Below are 26977 nucleotides of genomic sequence, written 5' to 3'. Positions count from 1 at the left end.
TCCAGGCAACCGGCACCAGACCATCTTCCACAGTAATCACACCACTGTAACCGTCATATTTGCCACCACCAACGACAACTTTGCCCTGCTCAACAATGGTGAGACCACCCCCCTTGACCTCTCAACGGCATTCTACACCATGTGCTACCACACTGTCAGCTCACACATCTCAAACACTGGTATCCAGAGGAGGGCCCAGGATTAAATCAACAAGTAGCTCACCAGCAAGGCCCAGGGAGTCGGCCTCCACCCTTCCGCATGTGGTACACTGGGTCATCTGGCCCATGCCCCAGGGCTCATCTCTCAGCGTGATGATCTACAATGTCTCTATGACTCCCCTCTCCACCATCACATGCGCCCACGTCCTCATCATCATCTCGTATGCCATTGACACCCAGCTGCTCCTCACCCTCACCAAAGACCCAGCCATTGCCAGATCCAACCTTCAAGAAGGCATGAGATCCGTTGATGAATGGCTGAACATCAGCCACCTGAGGCTGGACTTGGACAGGACTGAGGTCATCATCTGAGGATTGTCCCCTTACGGCTGGGTCAACTCCTTGTGTCCCACCGGCCTGGGCACTACACCAGCACCCAGTGGCCATGCACGCAAACTGGTGTTCATCATGGACTCATCGCTCACAATTACCATGCAACTCAACACCATCTGTACCTCATGCTGCAACACCCTCCGCATGCTGCAAATGATCCACAGATAGATCCACTCCAAGGCAAGACAGACCGTCCCCCAGGTCCACAACACTAGCCGGGTCAACTACAGCAACGCCCTCTATGGAGGGACAACAGCAAAACTGCAGGAGAACTTGTCCACATCCAGGGTGCATCCGCACACCTCATCTTCAACATCCCCCGCCCCAGCCACATCAGCGTCCACCTGAGATAGCTACAATGGCTCACTGTCTGCTGCAGGATCACCTTCAGACTCCTCACCCACACTCAGGAGGCAGTCCACAACCCCAGACCTAAAACCGCCCTTGGACGTCTGTCATCCAACATCCCGTAGGCCCAACTCCGTGCAGACAACCTTGCCCTGGCCACCATTCATCACATCCACAGAACAACTGCATGCAGGAGATAGTTCTCCCACCTCGCCAAACAGACCTGGGACTCCCTCTCCGGGCACCTCCATATGACCCATGACCTCTACGTCTTCATGATACTCTTCCAAATTGGTCTGTCCGAGCAGTATTGCAAGCCCCCCCTCAGCAGCTTGAGGCCATCACAGGTGAGTATTGGGCTCCATGTCTGTATTTGATGATACATTGTGACCCATGTGTGTCCTCGACCGGACTCAGATCCCAGTGTATGGATGGCTGGAGTTAGTTCTACACTCAGGCATACTTTGACATATCCCCACACTTATGTTGTGGACTCATGCGAAATGACTGCAACATCTTTTTTTTGTTTTTTTGTTATTATAGGTCTGGGGCGTGATTTGTGCAAGAAAAAGGTGCAATACAGGGACCATAGAATCCAAAGTTCCCAGGGGGAGATGGGATCCTTGGCATTTGAAAGCAGCAGAGTCCAGACCACAGTGTTTGGCATCATTGGTCAGACTGTGACCAGCAAGTCCATGTGGCAGAGAATGTCAGTCAATGAGGTGATGCTGTTGCACATGAAGGCCAGGTGCCAGGCCAGGTGACCTAGGAGATGTGGATGGGCCGCTGCCTCTCACGGTCTTTTCCATGGACGACCCACCTTCCTCGGGGGACCCTCAGATGCAGGCCTTGACGATGCTTGGGATGCTCCGTCGGACAAATCCTCCTCCTCCTCCCTCCCTGTGGCTGGTGGTGGTCTTCGCCTGGTGGCACAGGGAGGGTTGCCCATGTTGTCTGCGATCCGACAGAATGAATGGCTTATGTCCCTTTGCACCGCCAGGAGCTCAGCCAGTCTTGCCTCCATCCGTCCTTGGTGTTCTTGTTGACTGGCATGTTGCTCGGCCTGCTGGTTCTTCATCTCTGTGATGGTCCCCTTTATCTCTGTGAGTGTCCCAACTACCTGGCTGATCTCCCTGGTGTCACGCCGGTATGCCTCCATGATGTTGTGTATGTGTGACATACCGGTCTCTTCAGCTGGCTGGTCAGGTTCTCGCCTCCGCCTGCCTCCACTCCCACCACCCCTGCCCAAACGAGCCTGGCCTGCCGTTGTGGGCACATCAGGTCTACAGGACCCCTGAGGGATGGCAGTGGTGGTGTTGTCTGCCTCCTCCTGGTTGCCCGGCGAACCTTGTGCCTCCTGGTCAGACTGGCTCAGTTGTTCACTGCGGGCAGGGCTCCTTGGTGTCTCCTGGGATGTGGCAGGAATGGGATGGTGGTTGGCACAGATGTTCCTGAACCAGGTGCTGCAGGGGCTTGGACACCAAAGGGTCCAGGGCAGTCGGGGTCATCCGTGGAGTGTTGCGAGGCATCGCTGCCGGTGGAATCAGGTTCCTGCCGAGCCTGGGACTGTGATTCTTCACCCCCATTGTTGGGGGGAGATTCATCACGTTGCCCTGTGTGTGAGAGACAGACAATGTTAATGCTGTTTCATGCAACATCCATGTTTCATACACATTCTAGTTGGCACTGTACCTCCAGGTAGTTGTATGTGCCTAGCATTCTCCTCAATGTTCACTTGTGGATGGGTATGTTGCAGGGGACAGATTGATATATGTTCCTGAGTCTTTGATTTGTTGATTTTTGGCTTGGCTGCTTCTTCGGCTATGAATTGGTCTTGTTGTGTTACATGTCCATTGTGACAGTGGGTAAATCCATTGCCTGTCCCGGGGGTGTCTGCTTGTGTAAGGGGTGTGTGTGACAGGGCCTGCTGGTGGGTGTAGTGTGATTTTGCACTGGGGCTCCCAGGTGATGTAGCTGTCCCCCCATGGAGCATGCTGCCATGACAGTGAGTGTGAGTTCCTGTCCTAGATATCTGACCTTGTTGTCTTGGTGTTCACAGGAGGGCCTTGTGCTGCCTACACCAGGGCCCAGTGTCAGCAACCTTGTCAGTACTTTCACAGTCCCTGTGCATTGAGCATGGTGCATATGGGCCATATGGGATGAGGGGAATTGTGTCTGATTTGGCGTTCAACAATGCGTTTTGTGACACTCACCCTCCCAGCATACCGGACATCCATTCTTGGGTTACTGCTTCGTGTAGCATGGGACATAGCATGGCCTTGCTTTCTCAATGGAGCATACACATGTTAGTGGCATTAGCGTTGTTTTTGACTATGGTTCTGGCCAGTGAGTGTTTGGAGGTAGTTGCGTGCATTTTGTGTAGTTGTGGTGTGGATGCCATTACCTCCATGTTACATAAGTTGTTTGTGTACTCACCAGGCTCTGGAACTCCTTGAAGTCCATGTACTCCCACCGGCGGAAGCAGGGCCATCACCTTCTCCTCCCAGGGATGGAAATGTACTGGTCTGCGGGGCCCACCACCTCCAGTGATGTTGCTCTGGGCGTAGTCGTCATTCATTTTTCGCTTGACTGCCCTCCGCAGATCGTACCACCTGGCTTGGCATTCAGTCCTGGTCCTTCTGATGGGTGCAACAGCATTCACCCTATCGACGATCCTCTGCCACAGGCGTGATTTTTTGACTGTGCTGCTCTGTCTGACCAATGTTCCAAACAGCTGTGGCTCGACTCTGATGACTTAATTGACAAGGATCTCCAGCTCCTCCCTTGTGAACTTTGGAATCTTGTCTGTGGGCATGGTGTGGGGTGAGGGGGTGGATGGTTGTGGGTGTGTGGGTCTGGATGTGAAGTTGTGGGTCTGAATGTGAAGAGGGAGTATGTGTGAAGGAGGTTGTGTGAAGGTGTATATGTTAAGGTGGATGGGTGCAGTTGTTGGTGTGTGCTCTCTAGCTGCAGTGAGTTTGTTGCAAAGGCTCATGGTTTGTGTGTGTGGGCCCTTTTTATTGGTCCATTTGTGGGTGGGCCTCAGTTTGAATTTTTGGTGGGTGTGTTTTAAGGGATGGTTGTGAGTTTGGCCCGCTGTTTGCCTGTTTGGATGTGGCCAGGTCAGTCATTTCCATGTTTTGTGCACTGTAGACGTGTTTTGTGGTGTTGTGCGAGTCGAATAGACCCTCCTTGTGCTGTTTTACATTGCCTATGTACGGTACATACATACGCGATGTTGTTGTGAGGTGCGTACATACGCGATGTTGGGGTACGCACCGTACATACGCGATGCTGTTGTTGTAAGGTGCGTACATATGCGATGTTGGCGTACGCACCCTACATACGCGATGTTGGGGTACGCACCGTACATACGCGATGTAGGCGTATGCACCGTACATGCGCGATTTTGGGGTACACACCGTACATACGCGATGTTGGCCAGATGCACCGTACATACGCGATGTTGGCGTACGCACCGTACATGCGCGATGTTGTAAGGTGCGTACATACGCGATGTTGGCGTATGCACCGTACATACGCGATGTTGGGGTATGCACCGTACATACGCGATGTTGGCGTATGCACCGTACATGCGTGATGTTGGGGTACGCACCATACATACGCGATGTTGGCGGACTCACCGTACATACGCGATGTTGGCGTATGCACCGTACATGCGCGATGTCTTACAACTTTTCCCGATCCAATTCGTATGGATCGGGCCGATCCGTATGTATTTTTCCAGTACGAATCGTACTTCACGGGTGGGACGGGACTGGTACGATTCGTACGGGAAAAATTACGGATACGAGTCGTACGGAAAAAAAAATACAGGATCGGAATCGACCCCCTAGTGTACATCTTGGCAAAACAGGAAATAACCAGAAACTGCAAGACAAAGGGAGGCTCTAAGATGACAACCTGGCGTAAGGAAATCCTGAAATGGGCGGGATGATATGGACACATACTGATGCGAGAAGCTAAGAGAGGGCTCCGGCACAGAGAGATAGCTAGAGCCTGGGAGACCCTAGTACACAACCTAGAACACCTAAAACTGGAGACCTTAGACGATGAAACAGATGCAGCATAAAGAGAACATGCCTGACATCAACACGTTTTTAACAGATAACATATGCACAATTGCCAACAGCAAGGTACCAACGACTATATCACTAAAACGGCACTACCCTGCCCTGCACACACAACTAGAAGGCTGATGATACACATAAACCCAGCACCTCACAAGAGTTCTACTGATAGGATGGCTCAGGGGAAGGATGAGAGGGATTTACTTAATGTTATAAATGTATTATCGCTTGAGCACTCTGATTGATCACTTCTGTAACAAATGAAAAGAATGTGGAGAAGCTAACGTCAAGTGAAACAAAATGACTTACTGTAATGTACTAAGATGTTGTGGCAGAAAAGATCAAAAAGATGTGTTTACAAAAAAAGGAGAGGGATTAAGGGAGGAGTAAGGAGGTGTTAATGGAGGATTAGGTCAGGGTTTAGGGAGCGATGAGCACACAGCCACAAAAGATTAAGGCCAATCTTATTCACAAGCTTAACTTCTAAAGTAAATACTACCCAAAAGATTCAAAATGATCTTAAATTTACTCCAGGTCAGAAATTGATTAAGTCCAGCACCACACATGGCCAACCACTGATACTGCAACATCTTTCCTTCCAAAATAATGGAAGTAAGGGCTCCATAGGACATAATGTTCAATAAAATTATTATTTAAAAATATAAATAAATTGTTGTTTAGTATTATAAAAATGATCTAAAAAGAAAACATCTTTTTGTTTTGTTTCAGCATATTTTACTAACCTTTTTTCACAAAAGATAATGTAATATGACTTTTTGTTAAAAGATAATGAAGTTATTTATAATTAATTCTATGCAATGAACTATGGTGCGATAGATTTGCAAAACAGATTACATTCAAAAAGGGCCTGTAAGCCTGCTTGATACTCATCTGGAGTATGCCTCACCTGTCGGTATTTATAAAACTGGGACTAATGAAGGTTCAATTTCTGACTGTGGGGGATATTCTCAAGGACGTGTGATAACTACCACAAAAGTAGCTTAACGCAACTCTTCACATCGCAGCCTAGTGCGGGAAAATAACACCATGTTAACGTGGTATTCCCAAGCCGGCAGCACCATGTGATAGTCCCACGACAACGCGTCAAATGTCCGCGATAAAGTCAACGCGACGCCGCAAAAATGTGTAACATGAACGCAAAAAAAGTTGCGATGACGCCAAGAGCGATACAAAAACCAGCGACAGGCTTGCAATTCCCATGCGTCATGCGGGAAAATGCACCATAAAAGCAGAGTACAAAAACGGTGAGATGACAATGTATGAGCACAACCCCACATCCGTGACGTAGAACAAATGACCATTGTCCCGCATCACATAGATATCTCCTCACAGTCACAATGTACAATGTACATTGACATGCAGTCTGCATGTAAACTGCGCCAATGTGGACACATGCATGGAACACACAGTGAAACCATATCTCCCCTTCACATTGCAGAGGGACAAGCAACCCCTGCTGCACACAGACGTGTCATGACCATGATCAATCAATCATGACAGCGTGGACGAATGTGTGGGCAGTGACTCCCGCTTACGTACATGTTGCACATGTTGTGGGACTTGAGTCACAGGGGGCATCCTTGCATCATGGAGGTACATAACTGACCCCACAAGGAGCCCTGTTGTCACCTGTAGGTCACAAATGGCAGCCAAAATGGAATGATTGTGGACACATGTGAAACGCCGAAGAGTGGGATACCCTACTAACTGTGACACACAGAACTGGCAGTTCGAATACGTGACACCCCAAACAGCCCCTCTGCACAGAGGTGACACACCCACCATCCATGAACACATCATGAAATCGTCATCAACACATGTCGCACTCACACCTGTCTGAGTGATGTACCTGTACAGATGAGTGAAATGCATTTAGTGAATGTAAGTTTGGAATGCATTTATTTGCACATGCCATGCCTGTGGTTATTCTGTACTGTCCCATGATTGCCAAGGATCATCAGAAGAAATTTGCAATGATGGTGTCCACGTGGGCTATTCCTGCTGCAGCTGCAGTGGGGCGTGGTCCACCTGCCTTATCATCATCGTCCTGTGCCTCTGGAACTGGTATCCATGGTGCCTTGCTGCGTACACATATGTTGTGCAACACACAACATGTAAAGATCATCTTGCACACAATGTCTGGGCTGTACTGGAGCCTTCAACCTGTGATGTCCAGGCACCTGAAACGTGACATCAACACGCCAAATGTGCGTTCCACGATGCCCCTGGAGTGTTTGTGGGCCGCATTGTACTGCCTCTGGGACTGTGTGTTCTGGGTACGGAGCGGTGTCATCCTTCAAGCGCAGAGTGCATATCCTTGGTCACCTGAGACAGTGCAGAGAGACATGAGTCAACAGTTGGTTCTGCATGATGTGTTGGCAGGCTCACTGTGTCATTGGTGTGTTATATGTGTGACTTTGTGATTCCTGTATGACATGTACTGTTTGTTGCAAATGAGCGGCATCAATGTGTAGTACGTACCCTCACTGCTGCTCCTCCCTCCCCCTAGCCTATTCACTAGGGTGTGCAGCGCAGTTGCATCACCTGCACCCCTGTGGCACACCATTGTCATGCCCGTCTGCGTATGTCCACAAGCCTGACACCGACACAGTGATGTTGTGCGCTGAAGGTGTGCGGCCACGTGCGTGTAGGCCTATGGTAAGGACAGGGCAGACACATATGTAGAGTTCATGCCTGGCTGAACTCGCCATGTGGTTGAGGGTAGACCTCTGGCTTATGCTGCGGTAATAGCAACACATACACAACAGTTGGCATGTATTATCCCGGACCCCGGCGGGCTTGCTCACCCTCATGTACACCTCGGCCGAGGCCACACACCGTGGGCATGCAACATAGCAACATTGCACAATGCGTGAATGGTGGCGCAAACACTACACCAGAGACACACGCATCAGTTACCACTTTCTCATGGCCTAAACTCAACCACGCCCTGAGCCACATGTCAAAAGACCACACCCCACGCCGTACTGCAATACACCGGTCAACTCACTTACGCTCACAGGGGGGTCCGACACAGCCACATGTCCCAGGTCTACACCACTGCCTGAGGTGACAAGGTTGCACATGCTGTACACAGCACAATGTGATGTGGAATGGCCCGGGGCCCTCATGCCTACATAATGACCACACGGACACAATGAGACAATTTGTGGTACGAGCATGTGCGCCTGGCACATTTTATTGCCAGGGTCACACGTCCAGTGATGCCTGTGCTGGATGGGTGTTGGGTGGTGTAAGCAACCCCTCAGGGGTTGGTTGGTGCTGGCAACAACTACAACAATGATCAGACAATCAGAAGTCCACAGTACAAACAGCATGGGTCCATGACTTGAGCCGCACAGAGTTAGTGGCCTGGATGCACTGTGGCCGGCACAGGCCCACCCGCAAGGGACGGTGACTTGTGGGGCACTGAGATAGGGCCACAAAAGCTGAGCGGGTCCTCGTTGATGTCCCAGGAGAATGTTGCGGAGTGTTAAGGGGGACAGTGGAAGGTGTCCATCCAGGGCATGATGCAGAGGGCAGTAGCAAGCAGAAACAGGCATAATGGAGGAGATTAATGCTACAGTCTCCTTTTTCCCACCATGTCAGTATCAGCTACATGATGAAGACAACCCCCAGGCCATGGACTCAGATGCAAACATAGTCCTACGGGAGAATGCCCATGACTCCCATGGCACAGAGTCAGTGGCACCAGAGCTGGAAGGGCATGCAGTCTGTGATGAGGCCTGTACACTGATATCAACTCTGCAATTGAGAAATCAAGAGTCAGTTCCAAATGTGTGTCTTCCTCGACTGCAGTGTGTAGATGATTCCTGGGTGACGGAGGTGGAGGCACCAGAGCAGGGTGGGTGTGCACCCTGCGACGATGCCGTGTCCTGGCTGGGACGGACTGGATTGGATTTGTCTGAGGCCTGCTGGACAGGTGTGTAGGCCAAAGGCAGAAGTCCGCAAGGGCCCACAGACACGTGTGATCGGAATGCTATGCACAGAGTTGGTGGCACCATATCAAAGGGAGTATAGGGATTTGAACGATGCCTTAAATTTTTACTCTGCCATTGTGTAGTCAAGACTCAGTTCCAAATGTGTAACCTACTTGTCTGCTGTGTATGCCGGTGGAGTGCATCAACGGGAAAGAAGTACTGCAGGCCTTGCTCGCAGAGGTTGTGATGGTCTGAGGAGGCTGCCAAGGTTGCGGGCCTCAGACTTGGAGCTAGCACAGGCACGTGGTGGGCACTCTTGGAGACACGCCGGTGTCGACAGGTAAGCAGTGAGGCCTGGATGCGCAGGGGCGGACAGGACTGTTTCGGGGAGCAGCGGCCCGGGCTGCGTCAGGCGCACATGATCGCAGGCACCACTGCACACAGCGTCGGTCTTGTGGCGGGGTGAGAGGCGCTGCCCTGGCAGAGATGTTGGCCATTCCGGAAGAGAACCACGCCCAGGGCTATGTGCTTTTTATTCACACCCCTACGCTAGCCCGGCGTACGCCAGGCAGGCCGACTCCACACACGCCTACAGGGGGGACGTAACAAGCTACATTTCCTTGATCTTCCCCACTGGCTGGGGTGACATGGTTGCGTCCACTGTCCGCAACACTACCAACACCAGCATTATATGTCAACATGGATATGTCTGTGGTCTGCATACTGCAGTCTGTCCAGCACATCCATGCCACACTTGGCAATGTTTGCATTCTCATTCATGGGTCACTCACCTCCTTCGCACATGCCTGGTTGCCACCTACCTCCACATTCCGCTGGTGTGTGGCTGATGTGCCATGCCGTTGTTGGCTCATGTACATGGCTAGCCCAGTTTGCCACAGTAAGTTGTGCTGTCGGATCTGGTGGGTGGGAGTGTTGTTTGGCATGGTGTATTGTAATGTGTGTATTGCCAGAGTTGTGAGTAGCATGATTGTGGAGTTGAGGTGTGTGGTGTGTCCATTTGGTACTCACCAATGAGCACTGCATTTCCGTAGGTGCCATCCTGGAAGCACCGGTTGATGATGGACTGACGGAAGATGTATGAGTCGTGCACACTGCCTGGGTAGTTGGCGACGACATTGGTGAAGAGTCCCCGGTGGTCCACTATTGCCTGCACATTGATGGAATGTGTGTGCTTTCTGTTGTGGTAATATTGTGCAGTGTCGGCAGGGGGCACAAAGTAGGACATCTGTGCAGTCAATTGCCCCCAAAACGTGCGGGAATCCAGCGATGGCATAGAATCCTTGCTTGGTCTCCAGCTGTTCCTGTGCAGTGTGGGGGAAGTATAGGTACTGGGGTACCAAGCTGATGATGGCATCCAGGACAAGTTTGAGGAACTTGGATTGGGCTTGCTGTGAGACTCCTCCAACTCTGGTGGTTGTTGGTTGGAATGTCCCAGAGGCCAACAGGTGCAGCACAGCCAGCAGCTTTGTCTGAGGTGGGATGTTGGTTGTCCGCTGTGTTGGTACCATCAGTCAGTGGCCAATGATGTTCAGGATGCGTACGATGGTTGTCCTTTTGAGCCTGTAGTGGGCAATGACATGCTCTGGTGTTACGTCTGTGAGGCTGGTGGGTTTCCTGAAGGTCTGCTGTCTTTGTCTGTGCTGGGTTCAGATCGAGCCACAGCACCTAATCTGCCCTGCAGGCAGTGACGGAGCAACTTTGAAGCACTTTGGATAAAGGAAACTCTGCAGCTTTAATTCTCCTAGACCTCAGCGCCGCATTTGACATGGTATCTCATAAGATCCTACTGCACCGCTTGCAGGAGATTGGTATCAGGGGTGCAGCCTTGGCCTGGTTCAGATCCTTCCTGGAGGGTAGAACTTTCCAGTTTACTGTACCACCCCACTGTTCGCAGGAGTACGCCGCCCACTACGGAGTTCCGCAGGGTTCGATACTGAGCCCTTAGCTCTTTAATATCTATCTTCAACCACTTGCAGTAGTAGCAAAAAGCAGAGGACTGTCATTAGTATCCTATGCTGATGACACCCAACTAGTTATCTCCTTCTCCAAAAAATGCACAAATAACTTTATTAAATTCCAGGAAGATATGTTGGCGATTGCAGACTGGATGACAGCAAACTGTCTGCAGCTAAACACCAATAAATCGACAATCTTACTGCTTGGGAAAGAGAGACATTTACGGTCAGATCAATGGTGGCCAGATTCGCTGGTGCCCGCACCCCCGCTAAAGGAGGCCGTGAGAAACCTGGGAGTATGGGTGGACAGTGGGCTGTCCTTTGAAGCCCAAACAAAAGTGGTTGCGGGGGTCTGTTTCGGGCTTCTGCACGGACACAAGCCTCTCCTGGGCTTCTTTGACTCACAAACTCACCAGACCATTATCCAGTCCATGATTCTGTTCAGACTGGATTATTGCAACTCTCTTTATTTAGGCGCAAATAAATCTGGGATTCAGGGCTTACAGAGGGTACAAAACGCGCCAGTACGCTTGCTTTTTGCTCAACCTAAATTTTGCTCAGCATCAAAGCTTAATCTTAAGCTACGCTGGCTGCCAGTTGATGAAAGAATCCAATCCAAGACATTATGCTTGGCCCACAAAATTATGACCCAACAAGGGTTGTACTACGGTACAACACTGGTAAATACATTGCATGCATTTTCCTTGCATTTTTTAGCCCGCACGTCTTTACCACGATTATGCATTTACATCGCATTCCAATACCTTGCATTGTTTTTATATTTAAAAACAATGTCTTTTTGGGGGTAGACCCCCCCAACTTACCTTAAATGTGTTTTATTGGTATGCAATGTAAATGCATAATCGTGGTATTACAATGCGTGCTACAAAAATGCGAGGCAAATGCTGGCGCCATATTCACCACGTCGTACGCTGTGCTCAGTCGATCAGCACCTAGCTTGCAGCCCCTGAGTGTTAAGAGCAAGAATTGGTGGTCACTCTTTTAAGGCGTTGGCGTCCGATCTCTGGAACTCTCTACCAGTGTCGATTAAAGACATCCAGAACCATCTGATTTTTAGAAATGCTATAAAGACTTGGTTTTTCCCGACCGAATTGTACACCTACTCTGTTTTTCCATCCTGCAATGTGTTACCTGGATAGCGCTGGGACGCCCTGGCGCGAGGCAGCCATGCGGTGTACAAATCTTTGTAACATAACATGACATAACATATTGGCATTGTAAATGACAATGTCTTTTTATTTATGTGTTTTGAAAACCTGCAGGTGGTGCCTAAACACACACTTTGTACTTACAGTCGTTGCTTACAAGAAGCAAGGCTGGCAGTAACTGCGCCTCTTTTACTGCCATCCTTGCTTCTCCTGAGCAAGGACTATAAGTACAAAGTGCGTGTTTAAGCACCGCTTGCAGGTTTTCAAAACACATAAATAAAAGTCATTGTTATTTACAATGCCAATAGCTCAAACGCTCTCTATGTGTGACAATTTCAAAATTTCAGTGCAATTATGAGTTGCATTTCATCAACTATGAGTGACATTTTCTCACCAGCAAAATCAAGCAATGAAGAAGAGGGGCACATATAAATATTAGAAACGAGAAACCCTAAGAAGATCTTAAAACTTCTTCTACTTCACTAACTTAGCGCCCTTTCTCAGCAGTATAATTAAAATCAATAGCAGAGCACTTCCCCCGGCGTCAGAGCTTGGCGCTGCCTGCTATTATTAACGAGGCAGAGAGTTGTATGGCTCTCTAAATAATTGAATTATAGTTACGACAGAAGTGTTTACTTTATTTAGACAATACCTTCACTCATTCAGGCACTTACTTGATGAAGGCGCAGCCGACTGGTGGGCCCGGGTCGGGTCCCTCCTGCTCGCAGGATTATCATGTGCAGGCAGTCTGGATCTATGGGCCCGATTCACAGAACTAACTTAAATCAAAATCCGAAAGTCTTAAAGTTAGGATTTTTAACTGTTTAGGAGTCCTAAAGTTAGGAGTCCTAACTTTACTAATCCTAAACTGAGAAGAATCCTAACTTTAAGACTTTCGGTATTCACAGAAGGCATTTAGGAGTCCTAAAGTTAGGAGTCCTAACGTTACTACTCCTGAACTTAGAAAAATCCTAACTTTAAGACTTTCGGTATTCACAGAAGGCATTTAGGAGTCCTAAAGTTAGGACTCCTAACTTCTGTGAATACCGAAATGAGTAAGTGCCTTCTGTGAATACCAAAATGAGTAAGTGCCTTCTGTGAATACCAAAATGGTAGTAAGTTTAGGATTTTGTCTTAAGTTAGTTCTGTGAATCGGGCCCTATGATACCCCACCGCGTACCGCTGCGAGGAGCGCCAGTGGTGAGGTCGGAGGAACTGCCTGCGGTGCAGCGCGCATTTGACTTAGTTTGCCCAAACTAAGGGCAGCCAAAATGTAAGCGTCAACACAGAACGCAGCACAAAACAAGAGTTCAATAGAACAACCTCAAATTGCAATAATGCAGCACAAAAGCAGACAAGTTGAAGAGCTAAAGCAGAGTAGCACAAAATACAACACACACCACCACAAAAAAAATGCCACATTAATAACATGCTCAATAATCCTTGTCACACCTTGCCATCTCCAGAAACATGCTTTCATGTTACTGTGGTAAAAGGTGTTTGCACCACCATGTACAAGAAACAGTGACCGTCATAAATGCCTCAAAATGAAGCATTTGGAGATCAACTGCTCAATGTGCTCTTTGAACAATAAAAAACAGTCCTCTCTCTGCAACAGAATTACAAATGCGGGTCAACACTGAACCGCCGTTAGAAGTTTGGACAATGTTTTACTAACTAACAAAAGTATGTGTAGGATTGAAAGTTTGCTTCAATGTAGCACCTCCTACAAAGATCTCACTTGACTCCTACGGAGTCGGTCTTCTAGCACACCTGCTTTATCAAACACCCTCCTCTGTATCATGTCATTTGCAGAGCCACCGAGGGGTGCGTCTGAAAAAAAAAGTGTAAATATGAATAAATGTGGTTGCACGTTTGTGTCGGATGTCTAATTCCCCAAGGAGGTTTGATCAGAAGTGCTGATGATGTGGGAACGTGTGCCGTGTTAAGCCCAGCTCAAAGGGATGGGAGCGGGAGGAATGCACCTGTGAAAGGAATACATTATCAGTGCATAATGCTGGAGAGAAGTTATAAAATGCGAGAGCTGGCGAAGCTTGTGCTTAAAATGGCAACTCTGAAAATGGACATCAGCGGAATATGGGAGCGCTGAGCGGGCAGGATAAGGCTGTTTGCGAGGGGTTCTTGGATGGTTGACAGTGGAAACACCAAACATGAATTGTAAAATGTTGTTCTCCAAGCACAGTCAAGGCTGCACAGTGCTATTTGGATATTCACTATTTTGCAACTGAATGACATAACGATGCTTCATTTCCTCGTTCAAACATTATAAACATATGTTTAGCAAAACACTTTCCTCTTTGCAAGTATGAAACTTTTTCCCATTGATCCTCCATTTCGGTAGTCCAGATTTTCCACTTAAATTGCTTTTTTTAAGGGACTGAACAATTCCTTAACCACTGAATAGCACATCTCCACTTCTGAATCCGTGGCCTGCTAAGAGTGACTCCCCATGGCTTTCTATGGTCAGAGCAGATGCAAAGGTGCAGGGTCGGACTGGCCTATACAGCACCAGGCAGTGCCAGATGGGCTGCTCTGACAGGTCAGTGTGTGGGCCAGCTTGTGGGCCTGTTTTATAGTCTGGTGGGGCTGATTTTACTGTTGAGTTCACTGACATTACCTGAAGTAAGCAGAAATGCTTGCAGTCTGCCATACTTTGCAAAACTCCTATACAGTTTGTCTTTACAAGTTTTAATACTCTGATTTGCAAATGTAGCCCACTTGTTTTGACTATCTCATTCACTGATGGGGGGGGGGTTATATTTTGGTGCCAGGGCCTATTTTCTCTCCCAGTCTGACCCTGCAAACGTGCCATGGGTCCTCAACCCCCTTGCAGGGCAGGAAAAGACAGTCAAATGAGATCAAATCAACACACCCTCACACCCCGGGTCCCTGAGCCACAGAAGCTCCTGCACTCCCCCTAGCTTGGTCCCTGTCTGTTGCCTGCGAATAACAGCAGACATCATAGTCTTGGAAGTATCAAAGGATTAAAACAACTAAGGGGGAAATCACTGTGGACCAAAGGGGTATACTTACAAGAATTGCCACTAAGCAGTTTTCACGCAGTTTATCAGTAATATTTTTTACTGCTGCCGATCACCCAATCGTAACGCTATGTTTGCGACATATTTACAATACGTCGCTATGTGGCATTAGGATCAGTTAGCTGGCACGAAAAATGACGCTAACTTCAGTGTCAAGGCGATAAAAAACATTAGAGTGCAAAAAGTGTCGGCCGGCAAAACAGTGATAAAAAAGATCATGCTAGTCAGCCCAACTTCACTTTTCAGTGTCTAGCCGCAAAAAGAGCTTACAAATACACCTCTAAGGAAAAAATAAATAAAAACACGGGAATGCAGAATAGAGCAGCCAGGACCAAGCTCAGCACAGGTCAACAACCCCCTCCAACCCCCCCCCCAACAGCTAGGATGATCAGCCAGAGTCCCAGGGGAAGGGGATATGCAGATTCAGGGCCTCTTTTATGAAAGTGGCGCGTTGCTGGGGAAAAACAGTGATTTAACACTTTTCATTGCGCCATGCTTGTGACACCATGGATGTGCCATATTTACAACAATAAAGTGCAGCCCCTCGTTTCCCTCTGTGATGGCGCTTATTGCAGGTGCCTAGCGCCAACGCAGGCACCCTTGCACCATTGTGTAAGGGTACCTGCATTGTGGGGAATGATTGTTTATGTGCAGGAAGGTGTCCCTTCCTCATCAACAGGCCCACCCGGCCACCGCCCACCCTTTACCGACGCCATGGTAGACCTAATCGCACCCCAGGCTCTCGCATCCACTGATTCCATCCTACTCAGAGACCTCAATTTCCACCTAGACAACCCCAGTGCCCAGAATACTACATCCCTATTGGAGAACCTCGACAACATCAGACTCAAGCGGCTAATCACCGCACTGAACCCATTTTCTCCACCAGCGGGAACTTCACCTACAGCCACACCACTGAACTCCACTGGACTACCACCAGTGCCTACATCTGACCTTTGCCACCCCCACCGCACACCATCACCCTCATCGCCCCGCTCCTATTGGAGCTGGAACAAGGCCACCGAAGAACGCCTCGTCGACTTCCTCAGCACGAACACTCCGCCAACACCAACAGACATCAACCCCACAGCACACAATCTTTACCGATGCATCTCCAACTGCGCCAACACTCTGGCACTCCTCAAGAAGATACCAGGCAAGCAACACTCCAAGAAAGCCAGCTGGTTCACTCCCACCCTCCACATGTCCAGACACACCTGCAGATGACTCAAGAAGAGACGGAGCAACAACATAATATTTGCAATCTTCAAATCCTCTGTCAAAGCACACCACCCCTCCTCAAAACCACAAAGAAAATGGCCTTCCAAGACAGAATCAGCACCAACGCACACAACAGCAAAAAACTCTTCGCCATCATCAAGGAGTTCACCAGGTCCAGAAGCGATACCACAGACGTCCCACCCTCCCAAGACATCTGCACCAAACTCAACACCTTTTTCCACCACAAGATTAGGCATATCTACAACAGCTTCGAAACTCAAGACCCTGCCACTACGCCCGCTGCCACCAGCACATGCACCCACACCACACCCCCAATGGATCGTGCTCAACTGCACTCCACTCCCCAGAGATGACACTCTCAAGACTATGAAGAGCATCCACTCAGGAGCCCCAGCAGATCCCTGCTCGTACCACATCTTCCATAGAGCAGCCGCCCCCAAGGTTCGCTGCACCGTCAACTGCTACATCAAAACCGCCACCTTCCCCGACGACTTGAAACACGCTGAGATCAACCCCCTGCTAAAGAAACAATCCACCGATCCGACAGCCCTCAAAAACTTTAGACCCATCTTCCTCCTTCCCTTCCCAGTCAAGGTTCTCAAGAAGGCCATCAGCGCCCAACTCTCTGAGTTCATTGAATAGAACCACGCCCTGGACACCTCCCAATCCGGCTTCCAAAGAAACCACAGCACTGAGACCGCACTCTTGGCTGCCACCGACGACATCTGCTCCCTCTTCAAATGAGGCAAAACCACAGCCCTCATCCTACTGGCCCTCTTGGCCGCCTTCAACACCATCTGTCACCGTACTCTAATCACGAGACCCCAGGAGGCTGGCATCTTCGACAAGGCGCATAGCAGGCCACTCTGCGCCAACGATGGGGAAAAGGGCAGGAATGCACCGTATTTTATAGATACAATGCATTCCTGCCTTTTTCTTTTGATACAGGGCAGAGCAGCAAGATTCCTTGTGGTGCTCCCTGCATCAAAACCTCATAAATTAGGCCTCTATTATATAAGTGCTTTAGCGTGATTTTTAAGACCCGGTAATTCCTAGCCGCCTGAAACTGCAACTAATATGACTTAGTAGCAGTTGTTCATTTTAGCGACATTCAAGGAAATCCTTGTATATATCGCGTTGTGTGTTTTGTGGGAAATCTTTTGCGGGAACGCCTACGTTGCATCTCATTTTCGGTAAGTCACGCTAAGCGAAGTGGCGCTATGAAAAATTTACGTTAACACTTAAACATTGCTGCTAATCGGTGTTTGCGGCAACTTGTAAATATATTGATTAAAAAAAAAGCTGCCGTAGCGATAAAAAAGATACTATGGCAGCATTGAATCCTTGTAAATATGCCCCAAAGTTTGGACATGGGACTCTAGACCGGCATAAACTTGCCGTCGAGAAATAGGGTCAATGATTATTTATTGAGCGCAACATTCACCCATAGGCCTCTTGGCGCTAACAATCTGGCCACAACAAGTTGTTAATATGCATCAAACTAAAGCTTTGTATGGAACCCTATCAGCTATTTTCTTCATTTGGCAATGTGCTTGGGCTCTCTAACTTTGACTAAATTCGGACCTTGTTACATAGTGGATGATATTGCTATTTTTTTCGTTCTGAAAAACGGATGTATGATGTAACAACGCATACCATTACAACGCGGTATGTTACATCGCGGTTTTAACAACGCAAGTCGTTACATCGACTTGCGTTGGAGGGCGCTGGACATAGGAATAGTGTGAATTACTATTCCAACTCCAGTCTACGTACAGTAGGGAAGGTGTTGGAAAGTAATTCACACTATTCCTTATCCTACAGCGCCCTCCAGTGCAAGTCGGTGTAACGACTTGCGTTGTTAAAACCACGATGTAACCATACCGCGTTGTAATGGTTGCGTGGTAAAGGATTTTTCCCTGAAAAACGGATAATGTTTTAGAAAATTATGCGTATTTAGCAAATTCCACTTCACAAGTCATCTGAGAGAAATCAGTGTGCAAGGGCATAACTCTACAAAAGCCACACGAGTTACGGATGGGAAACTGCTTGGAGTAGAGATATCTCGCTGACGTGGTACTCGAAACTTTTATAATTCCCACAAGTCGTTTCTAGTTGAACCAGTTTCCAGCAGCAAAAATTACATGAAAATGTATCATCGGGAAGGTAGAAAAACAAATTGGAAAAAATATGCGTAAAATGGGAATTATATGACATTTCCCTTGGGTGATAAACATTTTTCATAGATCTATGGATGATGCCACAAATAAATGTATAACTAACCAGAAATAATAGCGTAGCTACTCTGTCCAGAACATAATTACAAAGGTGTTCATTGCAGAATAATACTGGCTGTCATCCAATGCATACATGTTCTTCTTTCAGTGTAAAGAGAAGCGAATGTTAACTCTTAAGTGCTCGTGCAAAAACACCAGCAACATGAGAGCTGCAATTCTTGATAGAGAATGCAATAGCTATAATAAAAATACACTTTCAGTATATTTAAATTCTAAGAGGGGGTATAAAAATAGTGGCATGCAAATGTAAATAATAACATACAAGGAATGTTCAGGGCCACAGGAATTATGCGACAGTGGAGAGATTTGACAAAATGATGTGGAAAGAATAGCCACATTATGCAGCGTATTGCAGCACATTTTGTGTTAATATTACCACATTATTTTGGGCATTTTTATACAATAACGCTTTCTGGGCAAATATTTCACCTCATTAGCACCACAGAAAGGTGACCAGTCAACGTTTGAGAATGACCTCCATGGTTGGGCCACATGTGTTGCGGAGTTTTTAGTAACTTTTGATCCGTTTTAGCTACAAATATATATATTTTGTGGAAATCTGTAGATTATGCAGCAGGTGATGGATTATGGAGCAAATGCGGCAAATCTATAATTCAGGGCGAAATGCAGAGGCTGGAAACTCACTTAATTCCAGTGACCCTGGGAATCCATAGTAAAATTCAATTTTTATTTTAAAGTTTCATCAGATGGTGATATATATATATATAAAGTGTCAATAAATTATGTTATCCACATTAATCAAACCACTTTGTTTGATTTATATTTATATGCTCATCTTTTGGTAGAGAAATACAGCAGGACGTTAAACTGATGAGGTTCTTTGTTATATTTTGTCATTTCAACTTTTGTTTATTGCTAATAGTCTGCACTCATCTTGTTTGATTTCCTTAATTAATTAGTTCACATGCTTCTTTTTGTACCCTAGTTCTACAAATGTATTTTACTCTGCTCCCAATGGTATGTCTTAAAATGTCATAGCACACTTATCACCCAAGGGGGTATCAAGGTGCTAGAGCCGATATGTAGGCCGATTGGAGCTCCTAGGTGAACAGCCAGGTCGTCAGTTTCTTGTGAAACCCGAGTAGAGATGGGGAGGTCTTGATGTGATGGGGAAGGTTGTTCAAGGTTTTGGTGGCGTTAAAGGAAAAAGATCACCTTCCTCTTTTGCTTCTGTGGATACATGGTATCTGTGCGAGGCAGAGAGTGGGTGGATGTTAAGGTGGTGTTTGAGGTAGGCAGGTCTGACATTGTGGAGTACTTTGTAGGCCTGGATAATTAGAGTGAAATGGCAGCGCTTCTGGATGGGTAGCCAGTGTGGCTCTCTGAGGTGGGGCATGGTGTGTGCACTGTGGGGGAATGTTCGAGGATGAGTCTGGCGGCAGTGTTCTGGGTAGTCTGGAGTCTTTGCATGAGTTGGTTCAAGACACCTGTGTAGAGTGAGTTGCCATAGCCTAGTCTCCTGGAGATGAGGACATGGCTTTCAGTTTGTCTGGTGATTGTGGGGAGCCATTTGAATGTCTTACAGAGCATATGTAGGATGAGGAAGCAGAAAGAGGCTACGGCATTCACCTGCTAGGTCATTGTGAGCTTGTCGTCCAAGATGATTCCGAGGTTTCTGGTGTGGTCTGTGGGAGTGGGTGTGGGTCCAAGTTCTGTGGGTCACCTGGAGGATTTCCAAGGAAAGCTCTTGTTCCTGAAAATCAGGACTCCTGTTGTGTCAAGGGTTAGTTTTAGGCAATTCTATTTCATCCAGTTTGCCACGCTTGACATGGAAGTTATGAAGTTGGTCCTGATGGTGTGGTTGTCTGTGATGGAGAAGGTAAACTGAGTGTAATCTGCATAGGAGACAATGTTGATTCAGTGGGATCTTATGACAAGGGTGATTGGTGCCATGTAGACATTGAAGAGGGTAGGGCTCAGTGATGATCCTTGAGGAACTCCGCAGATGAGGTTCTTGGGTTCAGAGGTGTGTGGCGGGAGCCTGGCTCGTTGGGTTCTGTCAGAGAAAAAGGAGGCAAGCCATCTCATGGAGGGTACTTGTGTTCTAGAGTTGTGGAGTTTTGAGAAAAGGGTGCCTTGGGAGATGATGTTGAAGGATACAGAGCGGTCAAGCAGGATGAGAACTGCAGTTTCCCCTTTGTCCATGATGGTCCGGATGTTGTTAGTTGCTGAGATGAGGGTGGTTTCTGTGATGAGGTGGCTGCAGGGTGAATACAGACCACTCCGAGGGCCAGATCTTTTGGGTAGGCAATCAACTCTGACCAATTAGTAATAGTTATGTTTTTATTAATGCTTGGCACTTCTCCTCAGTGGATGGGTTTGAAGTGCTGCACATAGAGGGCAGTGACTATAGACCTTTACAGGTAATGTTTAGAGCAGGCCAGTGTGAGCAAAGAGACAAAGAGTCACCCCTATGCAAGTAGAATACCCCAGATGTATAACAACCCATATGTATAACTGAGGAAAGTTTAAAGATACTTTAACTGATGATAGATTATGCGCTATTCATCATGCCAGAGGACACTCTAACATGGTATGACCAAGTGGTAGAGCAGGTTGTAATTTGTTTGAGGGTAAGATTCAACTCTGAAGCCCAGAATAAGGTATCAGAGTGAGATGCAGGGGGCAAAAGACATGGATGGCATAATGAAGACTGTAGGAGGATACAACTAAGAGTACGAAAATGCAAGAGACAGCTTAGGAAAAACCACAACCTAGAAATATATGGCAAGCTCAGCTTGGCAAAACCTGAATACAAAAATAAGGTGAGGGAAAGAAAAACTGGAAAATGATGCTTGAAGTGATACATACAAATAATATTAGGAAGTTCTGGCTGCTAGTGTGTGGTGGGAATGAGAAGAGGAAAATGAGGTGCCGCGTAGGAGAGGATGACTGGGTCAACCACTTGAGTAATCTATATGGTAGTAACGATGTGGAAGAGGACCCGAAGAACAACATGGAGGCTAATGATGATATTGGGTCGTATTTCTCATCTCAGAAGGTACAAGAAACCATTCAGAGTCTCAAACTAACAAAGGAGGCGGGCCCAGATAACCTCCCGGCAATTATAATAAATTGGTGGGCAAGTTTCTTTCATGTTGTCTTTCAGAAGTTCTTGACCTCTGGGCACTTTCCAGAGAGTTGGAAAGGCACAATAATTTGGCCGATATATAAAGCGGATGCCACGTAGCTTAAGAATTATCGCCCACTCAGCGTGCTGGATGTGGGGGAGAAAGTATTCACCAAAGTATTGCTAGGCTTAATACAAATTTGGGTAGAACAAAATAATCTAATCCCAGTTGAACAAGGTGGCTTTAAGAAAGGCCACTCAACAATCTACCATTTACTTTTACGAGTTTATGGGCAATGGCAAAGAGGTCAATTGAGTTTAGGGGCCGATTATGTTTAGGTCTTCCCTATGCAGCGCACATGCGCTTCTTAGGAAAAAGACCTTTTGAAATCGATTCAGTTTTGCAGTCAAAAACGTGCACGCATTGTATTGCTTTGAATGGCAATGCATGCACGTTTGGCGATTCCCTTGCGGGAGCGAGCTTTCAAACCATCTGTTTGTAATTAACAGATGGTTCCTGCTCCCTCCGGCAAGGGAAACAGGTGCATGCCCCCTCCTCTCTCCCCTCCCCCTGCTGCCTCTCGTCAAACTTGTTTACTTTCAGCGCGAGGAGCGCACGCTTGTTTCAGTATGGCAGTAACTCGCATACAGATGTCAGGCTCGATTTTTGAGTGCCAGAAGGCCGACCCGCCTTGTGACTCAGCAAAAGCTTCAAAGAGGAAAGAGTGCGCGATAAGATAGCAATGTTACGTTTCAAGAAGCAGCACCATCTGTGCAGCGTGACGAAGGACGGGGGGAGGGAGGCTGACAAACTCCCTATGTTCTTTTCCAGGAAGAATGCCTGTAGCAGGCGAGGCAGCAACCCCCAGGCAACGATGGCCATCGCACACTGCGTGCGTTCAGTCTCTTAGAAAAGCAGATGGTCACAGGGCCGAGATCCCTAAATGAAGTTTGCTCCACCCTACAAAGGCATTACTGACAGAAGTAGCCGGTGTGCTGGGGTAATATACTGGAAACAATGACCCTTCGGCCAAATCCTGCACCCTGCTTTCTTTCTGACAAGTGCGAGTGTGCTGTTTATTAAACAGGCTGAGGTTTTCCAGTTGTAACACCGCAAGTGAACGTAGTTTACGTTTACAAAATATTGAATGTGTACTGCTGGCATAATCTGCCCTGCGGCAGAGGTGACCACTGACTGTCTCAAAGTGACTCACTCCATCCGGATAGCATCATGCCCCTTCACTTTGGCCTGTTTGGACTGACAACAGAAGCACGAGGACAGGCTTTAACTCCATGCAAACGTTTCCATTCTTACGCACCGGCTACAGAGATTTATAAACATTGAGCAGAGAACCACCAAGCTGAACAAAGCTAGAGCACAGGCATTGTTTTTAAAGAGACCCGTACCGTGCATTCAAATGAAGCAACTGTCAGTGATGGAAAACAATATTTCAAACCACAGATTCCTCACAATTTTAAATAGTAACAAAGGCACACACCCTCCCCCGCAAGGAGGTTAGGCCTGGGTTAAAATTCCGTTCCGCTCGTGGAAATTGCGTTAATTTGACATTTTCGCGTTCCGCGGAGAGCGCGAAAATATCAAAATTCCACAATCCGCATTTTAACGGAAATTTTTTGCTTGCTCGCGCTGTAAAATAATACATTCTGCGTGCGCGCGATCGCCTTACCTGAATCCCCGCGTTCGCCAACAAGTTTTCTCGATCTGGTCGCGTTCGCCACGAGATGGATTGTTGGTAGCCATTTGTGCTGTCTCGCGACAGTTCGCGCCCGCAGTAACGTCATTCGTCGCGCGATCACGTCTTTCTTCTCACGATCATGCACCGCAAGACAAGTGAAAACAAAATGGCCGCGCCCGCGAGCAACCGCATGGGTAAGTTAGCGAGCCGCAACCACGCAGAAAATACCGCGAACGGGCGGGAAAAAAACTTCTGCATCTTCGCGATATTTCCACGTGTTTGCGGAGATTTTTAACATTTTCGCGATAATTTGCGAAAGTGAATTTCGCAAATTCCGCCCACCCCTAAAGGAGGTGGGTCTGCAAATTGGATTATACCTGATGTCCTGCAGAAGCAATCAGACAAAATGATCCTCCACGGCATACTTAAGAATCGACGCAGTATTGCCTAGGGAAAGTATAGACATGCCCACATGGCTGCCTAGAATACGTCGAAGACAGGAACACCTCGCGCTGGAGCAGCTCTTGCAGCTTTCACTCTGCTGGAATGGGCCCTGAGGCCTACCAGGGTCATTGTGTAATGCATTTTGGAGCATAGAACAATCGTTCGTAATAAGGTCCGTTTCTAGGTCACTTTCTGATTTTTCCACCGGTGAACTCACACAGTGGCTCATCAACACTACTTCTTAGTTCCACGTGCAAAGGTGGCATATGAAGACTGAAATGACAAGGACTGCAGTTTGATGAACCAGGCAGAAGAGAATGCAATCAGAAACAAAGTTTCCAAGGGCAAGAGCCTGGGACTAAAGCTGTGAAGAGGATTGAAGAGAGCCTGCATCTACAATGTGAAGACAAAATTGAGGTAACACAGTTGCAAAATGAATGAAGCAGAAGGGAATTTATGTGAAAGCCCTATTAAGAAACGCATCACGACGGATGACTTTAATAGCAAGGCACGATGAGGCAACAGAAGAAAGGACGAAAGGGCTGGTAACTAATCCTCAACTGTGTCCACATCAAAGCCTTACTGGGCCAAACACAATACGAACAAAAGGACATCAGTTTCACTTATATGGGGTCGACTTCTTTCTCTTTAACCCAGGTGAGAAATATCACGCAATGACTTGAATAAACAGACTTAGCGGCGGGCCAGCCAAAATGACACTCACCACTTCTGATGGAAGAGCAAAAGATATAACTTGGTTCTGCTCCAATTTCCAGATATTAGGGTGTAGGTTGTGGATGTTTCGATGTTAAAACTCTGCTCTACTTCTGGAACAGCAGCCCCTCCCAAAAAACTGCTGAAGTAGTGAGCATATGCTCAGAATCAGGAGTTTGGAGTACCATACCCTTGGCACAAATCCCAGGGCTGTGCTCACTCTAATCTTGAATTTCTTCAGCACTCATGGGATCACAGGTGAGAAAGCATACAGGAGGCCAATGTTTCACTGAAAGCAGAAAGTTTCCTAGAGACCTTCTAAAGGTAAATTCCAGAATACAAAACACTGGGCAAACATTGTTTTCGGAGGTTGAAAGAAGGCCTACCAAGGGCCAGCTCTACTGAGAAAAGAACCCTCATACCCCAACTGGGTGCAGATGCCACCTGTGATCAGCAAGATGACACCTGCTGATGAGAGATCCCACTAAATGGAAGACCAAACTTCTGTAGAAATTCAGTTCAAACAATCGAAGGTGAAACCTCAGATTGTGAATAGTGCCACACCTGACAATTTCCTCTTTCCAAAATACATTGAAAAGAAAAAAAAGATCCTAGCATGTGGAAGCTCCTTCTCAGTACAAACATGCAAGCTTTAGAATATACACCAAACAAGTGAGTATAAGTATAATAAATGTGGCCTTTCCCAACATCAGCACCAGGCTGGAAGAAGCCACAATCCTGCCAGGCAAATATACGTAGCTAGCGAGCCTATGCGCATATTTCTTACATCTACAATCACATGCATCTGAATTACGTGCACGCTGCTGTGCCAGGGCTGGAGCATACTCACCAGCCTATGCAAAATACCAAAATCCAACACTAATAAATGCACTCCAACCCATACCCTTATCCAATCTATCAACTACAATAGTATTATTTATTCACCTGACTGTACGGAAAATACAAAGTGGCCACAATAAGAGGCTTCGCTCTTTGGGGGCATTTTGATACCTGTGCCGCTGTAGTCCCTGGAGGGGCTGTGACTGTTGGAGACTGCCGGGAAGGAGCCGGTGAGGCGCTACACGGGACCACAGCTCCCAGGAGCGCGTGGGGGCTCTCAGCTGTGCCGTGCACGCCCATCTGCCTATTGGTTGCTGACTCCTTATATTGCAGGTAGCCTACAGCTGCGCGGGACGCGAGCGGGACGCCAAGGACGAAGCCCGGACAAAGGGCGGACAGTCCGGGACAGGACGTGACTGGGCTGGGCCCAAGGTTCTGATTCATACAGGCTGTCGACCTTCGCGACCTGTATACAGTGACAGTTCATTAAGTGTTTTTAATTTGGGGCTGTATGTATGTTGTGTATATCACACTCTGGGGCATATCAACAAGGGCTTTATCTCTCCTTTTTTGGCTTTAAAAGCCAAAAAAGGAGAGATAAAACTAGCGCCCTATCAACAACAGGGTGCTAACATGCAAATTTGCATGTTAGCACCCTTTTACTCTACGCTTCCCTTTGCATCTCTAATGAGATGCAAAGGGGGCGTTCCAGAGTAAAATAATAGGAGAAATGTCGCTAAGCGACATTTCTCCTATTATCAAGAGTGTCGCTAACCCTGTTAGAGACAAAAAAAGCAGCGCTAACCGCGGTAACGCTGCTTTTTTACATCTGGTATTTTTCTGACTTAGCCATGATATCCTATGGAAGGAGGATATCATGGCTAAGTTTGTCTGTCCCTATCAACAAGGTAACGTGAGATTATCGCTGGGTTTCCAGCGATAATCTCACGTTAGCCTGTTAGCGTGAGGATTTTTATCGCTATTGAGATAAGCGTTGCTAATAGCACGCTATCTCAGCGATAAAAATTCACGCTAGCCGGCGATAATTATCCTAGCGCTAAGTGCGCTTAGAGATAATTATCGCCGGTTGTTGTTGATATGCCCCCTAGTTTGCAAACGGCCCTTATTATTTCATTATTTGTGTGCAATTAGGAAAAGCTTTATTCGATCTTTAATTGATAATTTGTGACTGTTAAGCATGTCAAAGCAAAAAGCTCCCTCTATGCCCCAGACTCTGGATAACTACTTAGTGAAGATTGTTAGTAAAATCAATTGTGAGAGGAAACAATCCTTAGGGCTAAGCAGCCCACCCCCATTACCAAGTATGCAACCTTCACCTGCCCCATTGGCACTGGATGACAGTAGTAGTGTCTGCATTAATCCCGGTGTTTCTGATAGGGAAATGACTGTGCAGAATACTTCTACCTTAGTCGACCTAGAGGTTTCCACTGATTCTATAGTGCAGCACCCACCCACCCCACTACCTAGAGTGG

Source organism: Triturus cristatus, chromosome 10 (genome assembly GCF_964204655.1).
Source record: "Triturus cristatus chromosome 10, aTriCri1.1, whole genome shotgun sequence".
NCBI lineage: Eukaryota > Metazoa > Chordata > Amphibia > Caudata > Salamandridae > Triturus > Triturus cristatus.
This window is presented reverse-complemented; position numbering follows the sequence as displayed.